Source organism: Neolamprologus brichardi, chromosome 12, assembly GCF_056152115.1.
Source record: "Neolamprologus brichardi isolate AB-2024 chromosome 12, ASM5615211v1, whole genome shotgun sequence".
Classification (NCBI taxonomy): Eukaryota; Metazoa; Chordata; class Actinopteri; order Cichliformes; family Cichlidae; genus Neolamprologus; species Neolamprologus brichardi.
The window spans coordinates 29,409,154-29,418,243 of record NC_142115.1 but is presented as its reverse complement, the minus strand read 5'-3'; positions in this window follow the sequence as shown (position 1 = coordinate 29,418,243).

Below are 9,090 nucleotides of genomic sequence, written 5' to 3'. Positions count from 1 at the left end.
GCTTGCAATGGTAGTCTAGTCTGTTGTTTTTCTTTAATTCTGTTTTTTCATTGACAAAACACTCCTCGGTGCCCTTCTCTGCTGTTTCTCTCCCATTGCTGATTTTCACTACTTGCTTCTCATTTGTTCTCAGCATTTTTCTGCTGCTTGCTCTTCCTCTCTCCTCGCCTAAAGACAGGCAAATGATTTTGCTTCATCTTGCTTTGTTTTCTTTCCCTCTTTTTTCTGTTGAACACCCTGTTCTGTAAACCAAATTTTTCAAAATGTCTCCTTCCCCTTTTTAAAGCGTCAAAATTGTTTCTAAATTGCAACTGCTAAGTCACAGCTACCTTCTACAAGTTGTTTATTAACATTTGCATTAATGAATTAACAACAGTGCCACAGATGCGGCGATACAAATTCTTTTTACTCCTTTTTTCCTTGTATAAATCTTGCCTTACTTGACATTTTAGTTGTTAAACAAATTCAGCGGGAAAGGTTTATCATGTAAACAACATGCAAACAACTCTGGGTTGGGTCACAAGTGGTCACACACAAGCACACGCAGCGAGCTTATTAAGAGAAAGGTCAGTGGTTTTAAAACAACAAGCTGCTTCAATTAGTTGCAAGCAGAAGGAAAAACAAATTATCATCTAGATACTAAAATCTACCAACAGGGCAATTCATCCACTTCTACAGGTACACGTTTACACAAAATCTTCTGTAATTGCTGTTATGCCAGACTGTAGTTAACATATCACTGCACCAGTCCCTTCACAGAGCAAGAAATTCAGTCTGAATAAGAAAAAAACAGTGTACTCTAATAGTGTTTACCAGCCCCAATGTTCAATTTGGATGGTAAATGGCAAATGGCCTGTATTTGTATAGCGCTTTACATAGTCCCTAAGGACCCCAAAGCACTTTACACTACATTCAGTCATTCACCCATTCCCACACTATTAATCTATTAACTATTTGTTTAACTTTACAATGCTATGAGAATCAGGTTGGAAGATTAAACAATGTTGTCTCGTCTTAAATATAGCACACGGAAATATTCTGTTGCCAATGTGTAAACACACCTGAACTGTTTTAGGTCAGTGTGCTGCTTTGCTGTGATGTCACCAAATAGCTAATTGTGCTATTGTTTGTTTGGTGGAGCTGGCAGATTAAAAACTCTTTCATTTCCAATTACACATTTGTGTTGTCACATGGTTTCATTGTTTCAAAAAGACATCCGATTCTATAGAAGTCTATGGTAAAGCAGTCCGTTGGCTCCCTTGAAAGTGATCTCAGTAAACACATTCTTGATGAGTTTATGGGCTAATGGGGTACTGTAGTGTCATATCTTTTTGAATAGAACATCATTAACCCTAGAGCACTATCGCTATAAATAGTAACACAATCACTAATGCCGGGTGATTTTTACCCAATATAATATGATCAACAAAGGGTACTTGTCATTAAAATATATCAAAATATGACAACACATGACAAATAAGAGTGGTCTTCTTTTACTTTCAACTGTGCCATGTCTAACAAAATGAAAAAAAGTGTCATGTGGGGACCCTAAAATAATGCTCCAAAATTACAGAAAAAATAGGACAAAGAACAAAAAAATTCCTACTTCACTGGAAAGCTGGTCTTTGGTCCACCCATTCCTGGGACATTTGAGACTTCCCTGGAGAAGGCACAGTCTCCTGGACACGCTAACAGCTGCAGGAGAGAGAAATCATGTAAATGTATTTGCTTGGGTGAAAATCACCCACCAATAGTGTTTTAGGGTTAAGAAAAGGACAATAAATTGGACATTCTTTTTCAGATGACTGACGAAGCACTACCATATGAGCCCTAAATTCTGAAGAAAATGCTCAGTTTGATAATTCACAGCAAGGACTTCACTAAGCAGTGAGTTATGTCATGGTGACTGTCTGTGATGTAGCTGGTGATGAGACAAGTCTGTAAATATGGGTAAAAGCAAAATTTCAGCAGATGTTGCTGTTATACTGTATACTGAATACAAACCTCAATGACACTGCTTTGTGTATGGTAAAGCTAACAAGTGTGACAAGTAGGGTGTCTGCAGATATTTCTACAGCCATAATGTCTTTGTCTAGTTCACTGTCGGCAGGACAGGGCAGTCCTTTGGCTGGATGAAAATACTGATTCAAGTCAGGGCTTGAATTTCATCATAAGATTTCAGGTACTCTGTATCATTTCTACCACCTGTTTTGATTGAAATTTTTGTGGACTTGGACCCACCGTGGACATCACTTGGCACATTCAAAATCTCCCTGTAATTGCTACAAGCCTTTTTGCTGTTGCAAATTATACTGACATTGAGCAACATACAGTACATACTTTTACAGTGGAAACTCCTTTACTTATCCCTCTTTTCTTCATATTTTGCTATGAAAACAGGAAATAAGTGCAACAATGCAGTGAAACATACAAACATATGTGGAAAGAAAGCATATAACTTAAAGTTTCATACAAAAATCAGTATTTGGTTTCACAACCGTTATTCTTCAGTTTAGCCTGAACTCTGTAATGTCTTTACATATAACTAGTATATTCAAAAGCTCTTGTTTGGATGTTGGCTGCTTTTTCTTTCTTTGTCTGTCACGAAGATTCAATAATGTTGATGTAAAGGGAGGCCAACCCACGAGAAGCTATATATGCATTTACTGCACTGGCAGTGTGTTTGGGATCATCGTCATGCTAAAAAAATTGAAGCCATGCCTGATAGGTTTGTAGCTTAAACCCATTCGCTGGAACGTTCAAGACAATTCAGTTACACAGCAAAAAGCATTGAACACCAACTTTGCAGACTCCTAAGGATCACACATCCTATCCCTACACAATCGATTATACACTTCTAAGCATATATGGTTAAATATTTCTAAGCATAAATGACAATCAACAATATAAACCTGACAATGCCATTTGGCTGTAACAGATCTATTGTTCTTTCAAAAACCTACATAGCCACATCAGCTTATGGAAACTACCTAAAAGAGAAGAGTTTGTTTTCTTTTAAAAAAAAAAAGCACCAGCCTGTTGCAAATACATTTGTAGAAGAATTTGACTGTTTTTAAAAGACTGTTTTCATATTGTGTGCTATTACATTGAATCTTTTAGCGAGTAACAAAAAACACAAGTGACATAGATATAAGGTTAAAACATTTTTTCCCAAATTATGTGAAACACAAGATGGAGACACAGACATTTTTATTGTGAAGAAATTGGTGACAATGAATAATGTATGTAATAATAAATACTACCCTGAATTGGTACAAGCGTATTGTAGAGCCAGTCTTGCTCTTAATGCTATCACAGCCAGACTATGCAGCATGTATTCAGCAGGACTAGAGGTCAGTGGATTTTTTTTAGTAATTCCTCTATCAGTAGTAGCAAGCAGTGTGAATTGCAGAAACAGTCGGTCAGTTAGCCCTAATCAAATTTTATTTAGTCACATGCACTGACTGCATAAAAGTCCTGAAAGGGGACATGGGTACTGACTGTTATGTGAAGGCTGTGTGCAGGCAGGAGTGGTAGTAGGAGGACCCAAGGTGCAGACACTCGGAAGCAAAACTTGAACTCAAAACAGCTTTAATGCTAAACTCAAATGTAACACAACTGGATATATCAAAATAAACTTACACATGCAGACTGACCGAACACACAGCATGGCATAAGGGTAGATCGCGACACCAACAAACTGAAACACAGAGCTTAAATACATAGAGGGAGCAATCAGGGAATGGGCAACAGGAGGGAAACACGGCTGGGGCAAATCAGGCCTAACGAGACAAAGGAAGCAAAACCAGACGCATTTACATGAGACACGGACTTTCAAAGTAAAACAGGAAACATAACACAGACTGAGCTTACAGACACAGACTCACAGGCAGGCACTGCAACAGCGGGAACAGAGACGTGGGACCAGGGCAGACACAGACACTGACTGGACACGGGGATATAGCAACTAAGGATTACACAGAGACATAAACCATAAGACAGAACTCTAACAAAGAAACCAAAGACTAGAAATGATAAATAATATAATAAACTCAAAACTCTGGGTCAACGACCCAGGCATCCTAACACTGACAGTCACTCACTTTATGGAAAAGGAATTCTTTAGGTCTTTTTATGGTAACAAGTTTAAAGGAGACACGCTTTTTGATTCAACACACCAACCTTTGGTGGCATAATGGATATCCTGTTATCATTCACTGTTTTGGAAGCAAAACAGTCATCTGGGAACTTCTCTTTATAGTAAAGAGAAAACTACTGAGACATTTCATGTAAGTCAAATAAAACTGTGAAGGGAGATTTGCCCAAATGCAGTGATGTAACAGTGACATGTGAATGCAGTGGTTAACTGTGGTTAACTGCTTTCAACTTGCACAGATCATGGTGTACAGCTCCTTGGCCATGATTGGTTACAGTGGACTCTAATTGAAAAGGCATCCAGTTTACTCATGATCTGACGCCAAAGACAAGAGAGCCAACCCTTGTATCTATTCTATGCACACTATAAACATATTATTTACATTTTTAAATGGAGCCTTTCAATTTTATTTATTTTTGATTTGCATCAATATATTCTAAAATAAAAGTAAAAATAAATGCACGAAAATACTGTCACTCTTTGAAGTTGTGCTATCATGGAGAGAATTGTGGCATAACATTGTGAATGAAAGAAACCCTATCTGGCCTCTAACAGAAAGAATAACAAAACTAGAGAGTTTATGAAAGGAAAAAGGCATGCAATGAGGAAGAAGCCAAAGCACTAAACTAGATGGAGATGTAAACCAGCACAGAGCGAAGAGGGTGAAGCAGAGTGAATGATGTAATATTAAAGCTGTGTTGAACATATGTAATAACTTCCAGGTGGTTGTTCAGGTTAATCAAGCACTTGTAATTCAAGTAACTCTTAAAGATTTGAACCTCAAAAACTTTTTAATTTACCATTCACATATAGCCACACACACTGCTCCACACACAAAATTACACACCACGTTGCACTGCATCTAATGCTATTGTTGCTGTTGTTGCCATTATGGTTATTATTATGCAGACACAGAGTGAATATGAAATGACTTTGCAGGACCGCATCACACCGCATCCTGTGACCTGTATGCAGAATACAAAAGAAATGCATTAACTACGTAACGTCATTTCTCATTTCTGTCTATGTAAATGCCTGCATCTGTTGGTTTTCCATTGTTGTTTTCATTGCACCTTAAAATGACGCTCTAATTATTGTTGCTGCCTAACTTTTCTGTGTGAAATGCCTTGCAGTGCTGTGGACTTGGCAGTTAAAAAATTTACAACATGCATACACTGCCCCTGCACTGCATTTATGTGTGCATGAGACTGTGTGAAATCAGTTCCCATCTTTGAAGAACAAAAAAAAAAAAAATTAAATTATTAAATAAACAATAAGAAAAGATAGAGCCGGCAGTGTTTTTGCTAATAGATTCTCTTTCTGTTGTTTCTCCCTTAAATCTTTTTTTAACCATACCAATGCTTTCTATTGCTCCTATTTTTGTCGCTTTTCTCTGCAGAAGCTGGTAAAGTCAGATTTATCACAAGCCACCATAGTAAACTTAACTTCTCAAAACATTCCTGTGACTTTCACAAATACATATTCTCACATTTTAGGATAATTATTTGAGATTGACTAATAAATAACCAAATAATAGCTTTCAAAAAATACTGAAGTATAACAAAAAACTTTATGTTTACGTTATGGTAAATTAACAGTTTTATAGAGATTTTTATAAGACAGATATTGTGTACATTGGTAGCAATGGTACATTCTATTGCTATTCTGCATTCCTGTAGAGTAATACTTTATGGATTTTTAAAAAGTAAAAACCAACTTCCAGTTGAAGTTTAACTCAGACACATGAAAAAAGGCAGAGATCAATAGCTGTTCTGCAACAAAAAACCCTGTTATGTAACAGAAATAATTTCTCTTTTCTCTTGTAATGTTGGAAAATACTGTAATGTCCTTTTTATAGATCTTTAGAACAGTTGAATATTAAAATATACTTTTTGAATAAAGACTTTATCTTCTGTGTATATGCCAGTTACAGGGAACCCCGACTATTATGACAAGTTACTCTAAATATGTTACAAATTATCTCCACTACATAAAAACATACTTGAGAATAACTACATTTTTTTGGTTATTCATTAAATCTTTGTTATTTAAAACTATTTTGGAGCCGTGGGAGCAGCCATGTTTTTTTGCACACAATGCATTCTGGGACGATGACGTGTATTGGTTGTCAGTAGTATAGGTGCTTTTGTTCAGCTAACCTGTTTTGTTTTTTAAGTGTAGCAACCATATTAATTAACTTGCCTATTAGTGTGCTAATAGGCAATTAGTCCGCTGCAAAAGTCAAATGATCACTGCAGCATTACGGAGAGTTGAAAAACTGTCTAAATTTGTTCATCTGTAATAAAATGATCAGTGTTGCTGCTCTGCCAGGTGTAACAATTAAGTTTAACATCCAGGCATCCATGAAAACAGAATTTATGACATTTATCTGAGTTAGAAGTTAGCAGGGAGTTAGCTCGCTAGCTTCCATCTAAATATAATATACCATGTTCTGACTGAGAGATTTATTATCAAATTAAAACGTACAGCTCTGCTTTCACTTCCAACACAAATGACGACAGGAAAGTAAACTGCAGTGACATTTGTAGGGTTAATGAAGTTGGGCTAGCTGGTATATAATGATGTGCTATGTGATCGCTAGCTAAACAGTAAAGCTGGAGGATGAACACTAACATACGGAAGACTTTTTTCCACTCGATAAAAGTTAATATGAGGGTTCCCAATGGTTAGGGGCAAATGCAATCGCATGGCAGGATCCTGTAAACGGACCAAGCGTCAGTCAGGAGAACCACCGAGATAATCCATCCACAATATAAGGTTAGTCATTAATATACTGCTGCTGCATGGGCTGGGCTAGTTACATGGTAAGGGTTTAAAAACTGAGCTTTAAAATGATTAGCGGTAATAAAAACCGTGAGAAGCCGACAGTGATCACTGACTGTTTTTAGGGGATTGTTGAGATTAAATCGAACAAGATACAAAGCATTAAAACATGTTAAAAACACAACAGTCTTATTAAATGCAGACTACTGTGGGCCCGGAAGCAGGATTGATAATGTTATCACTTAAAGACTGGATACCGGTTATGGAGGCTAACAAGGGCTGCCCAAAGAACATCTGGATTAAGAGATACGGCTTCAAAAAGTGACGGATTGTTTTCATCTTCATCTAAACTAAGTGCTGGTTGACTATTTTCATTCTCTCTCCCGGTTTGCTCTGGTTCAAACTGGAAAGTTTTTTTCAGTGCGCTGCTAACTGTGAACTGGATGCGGTGCAACCGTATGACATCACTACCCAGAGTGCATTGAGAAGTAAATAACAATGGCGACCTACTGGTAAATCGGTTTTATATAAAATGTGCTTAAAAGGAAAACATTTGGTGTATTTTAATACCACATATTTGTTATTGAAATTACAGTACATATTTTAGCATAAACATGTCTTAATAGCCAGGGTTCCCTTTAAAGGAATAAAGAAAATAAACCATTCACACACCGTGTTGTGTTCCACATGCACAGCATCAGCAGGCAGTCACATTTTATTTATTAAGTTACAGCAGACCAGCACAGTAAAAGGCTGACATGACAGACAAACCTGAAACACTGATTAAATAATCTAAAAGTAAAAAAAGATTTTTTCTTGTCTTGTTATGTAAAACTAACTTGTACTTTCTTTTTACAATAACTTTACATGCTTGAAGAAATCAGAATATACTGCTTTGCACAACCATTTTTCTCAGTGTATGTAAGTTGCTTCATTATGATGATCTGAGGGTTCTTTAGTCTCTGCAGTGAAGCCCTTCATTACACATGCTCACTCCAGGTGGCAGTCACAGTAAGTGTGCCTGCTTCCTGTCGTCAGCTGTGATTGCACACTGTCACAGTGTCTGCATAGCAAGCAAAGGTTATTTAATAACAGCCTACCAGTGTTGGGAAGGTTACTTTTAAAATGTATTCCATTACAGATTACAGAATACATGCCCCAAAATGTATTCTGTAACGTATTCCCTTACGTTACTCAATGAGAGTAACGTATTGTGAATACTTTGGATTACTTAATATATTATCATGCTGTTCACAACTACATGAATGTACTATTGCTGTGATTTATTACTGTTACTGAAGGTTCGCGGCTCCGAACCGTAGTAAAGGGACCTCCGGCTAATACGGTGGGTTCTGTGTCGGGCTCGTAGCCGAAAAATAGCTTTACTTTGTTGTCTGGGTCAAGTTTGCTTGCGAGAGACAGAGAGAGGCGTTGAAAAGCTGCTCCAACGGAACTTATTGTTTCGCAGGAAAACACCAACACAGCGTACAGTCGAGTCTTAATAACTTACTTACAACTGGGCTCGTCAGGCACTCTTCTTGGCTGCAGTGGTTATTATTATATTTACATGCTTCCAGCTCCCGTTTTTGCTCGATGACAGCTCGTACTTTTCCTTTTTCTCCCTCCCTCGCTCACAGACACATAACGCGTATGGCAGTCCATTCTCCCTGCAGCACGGACTACACTGCCTATGATGCTACATTCTTTAGAGTTATACCGGTAGCATTCTGCCTATTAGCTTAGCACAACAACAACAAAAAGGCCTCTCTCACCCAGGAAACACGCAGAGAGAGAGCGTTGCCCTGTAACCATGGCAACCGTAACGCTGCCGCCTGGAACAACAGAACGTAGCTGTCAAACAAAACCCAAACAGTCCTGACCCGCCACAATATGAAACAGGAAAGTACCGCCGTGTAATCCATTTATTTCAACAAAGTAACTGTATTCTAAATACCACCTTTTTAAACGGTAACTGTAACGGAATACAGTTACTCATATTTTGTATTTTAAATACGTAACGGCGGTACATGTATTCCGTTACTCCCCAACACTGCAGCCTACATATTGTTTGGGGGCAGCTGTCAGTCAAAAGGCAAATTTAATTTCTCTTAAAACCTCAAAATAAATTTCAGGTAAGGAAAATGTGGCAA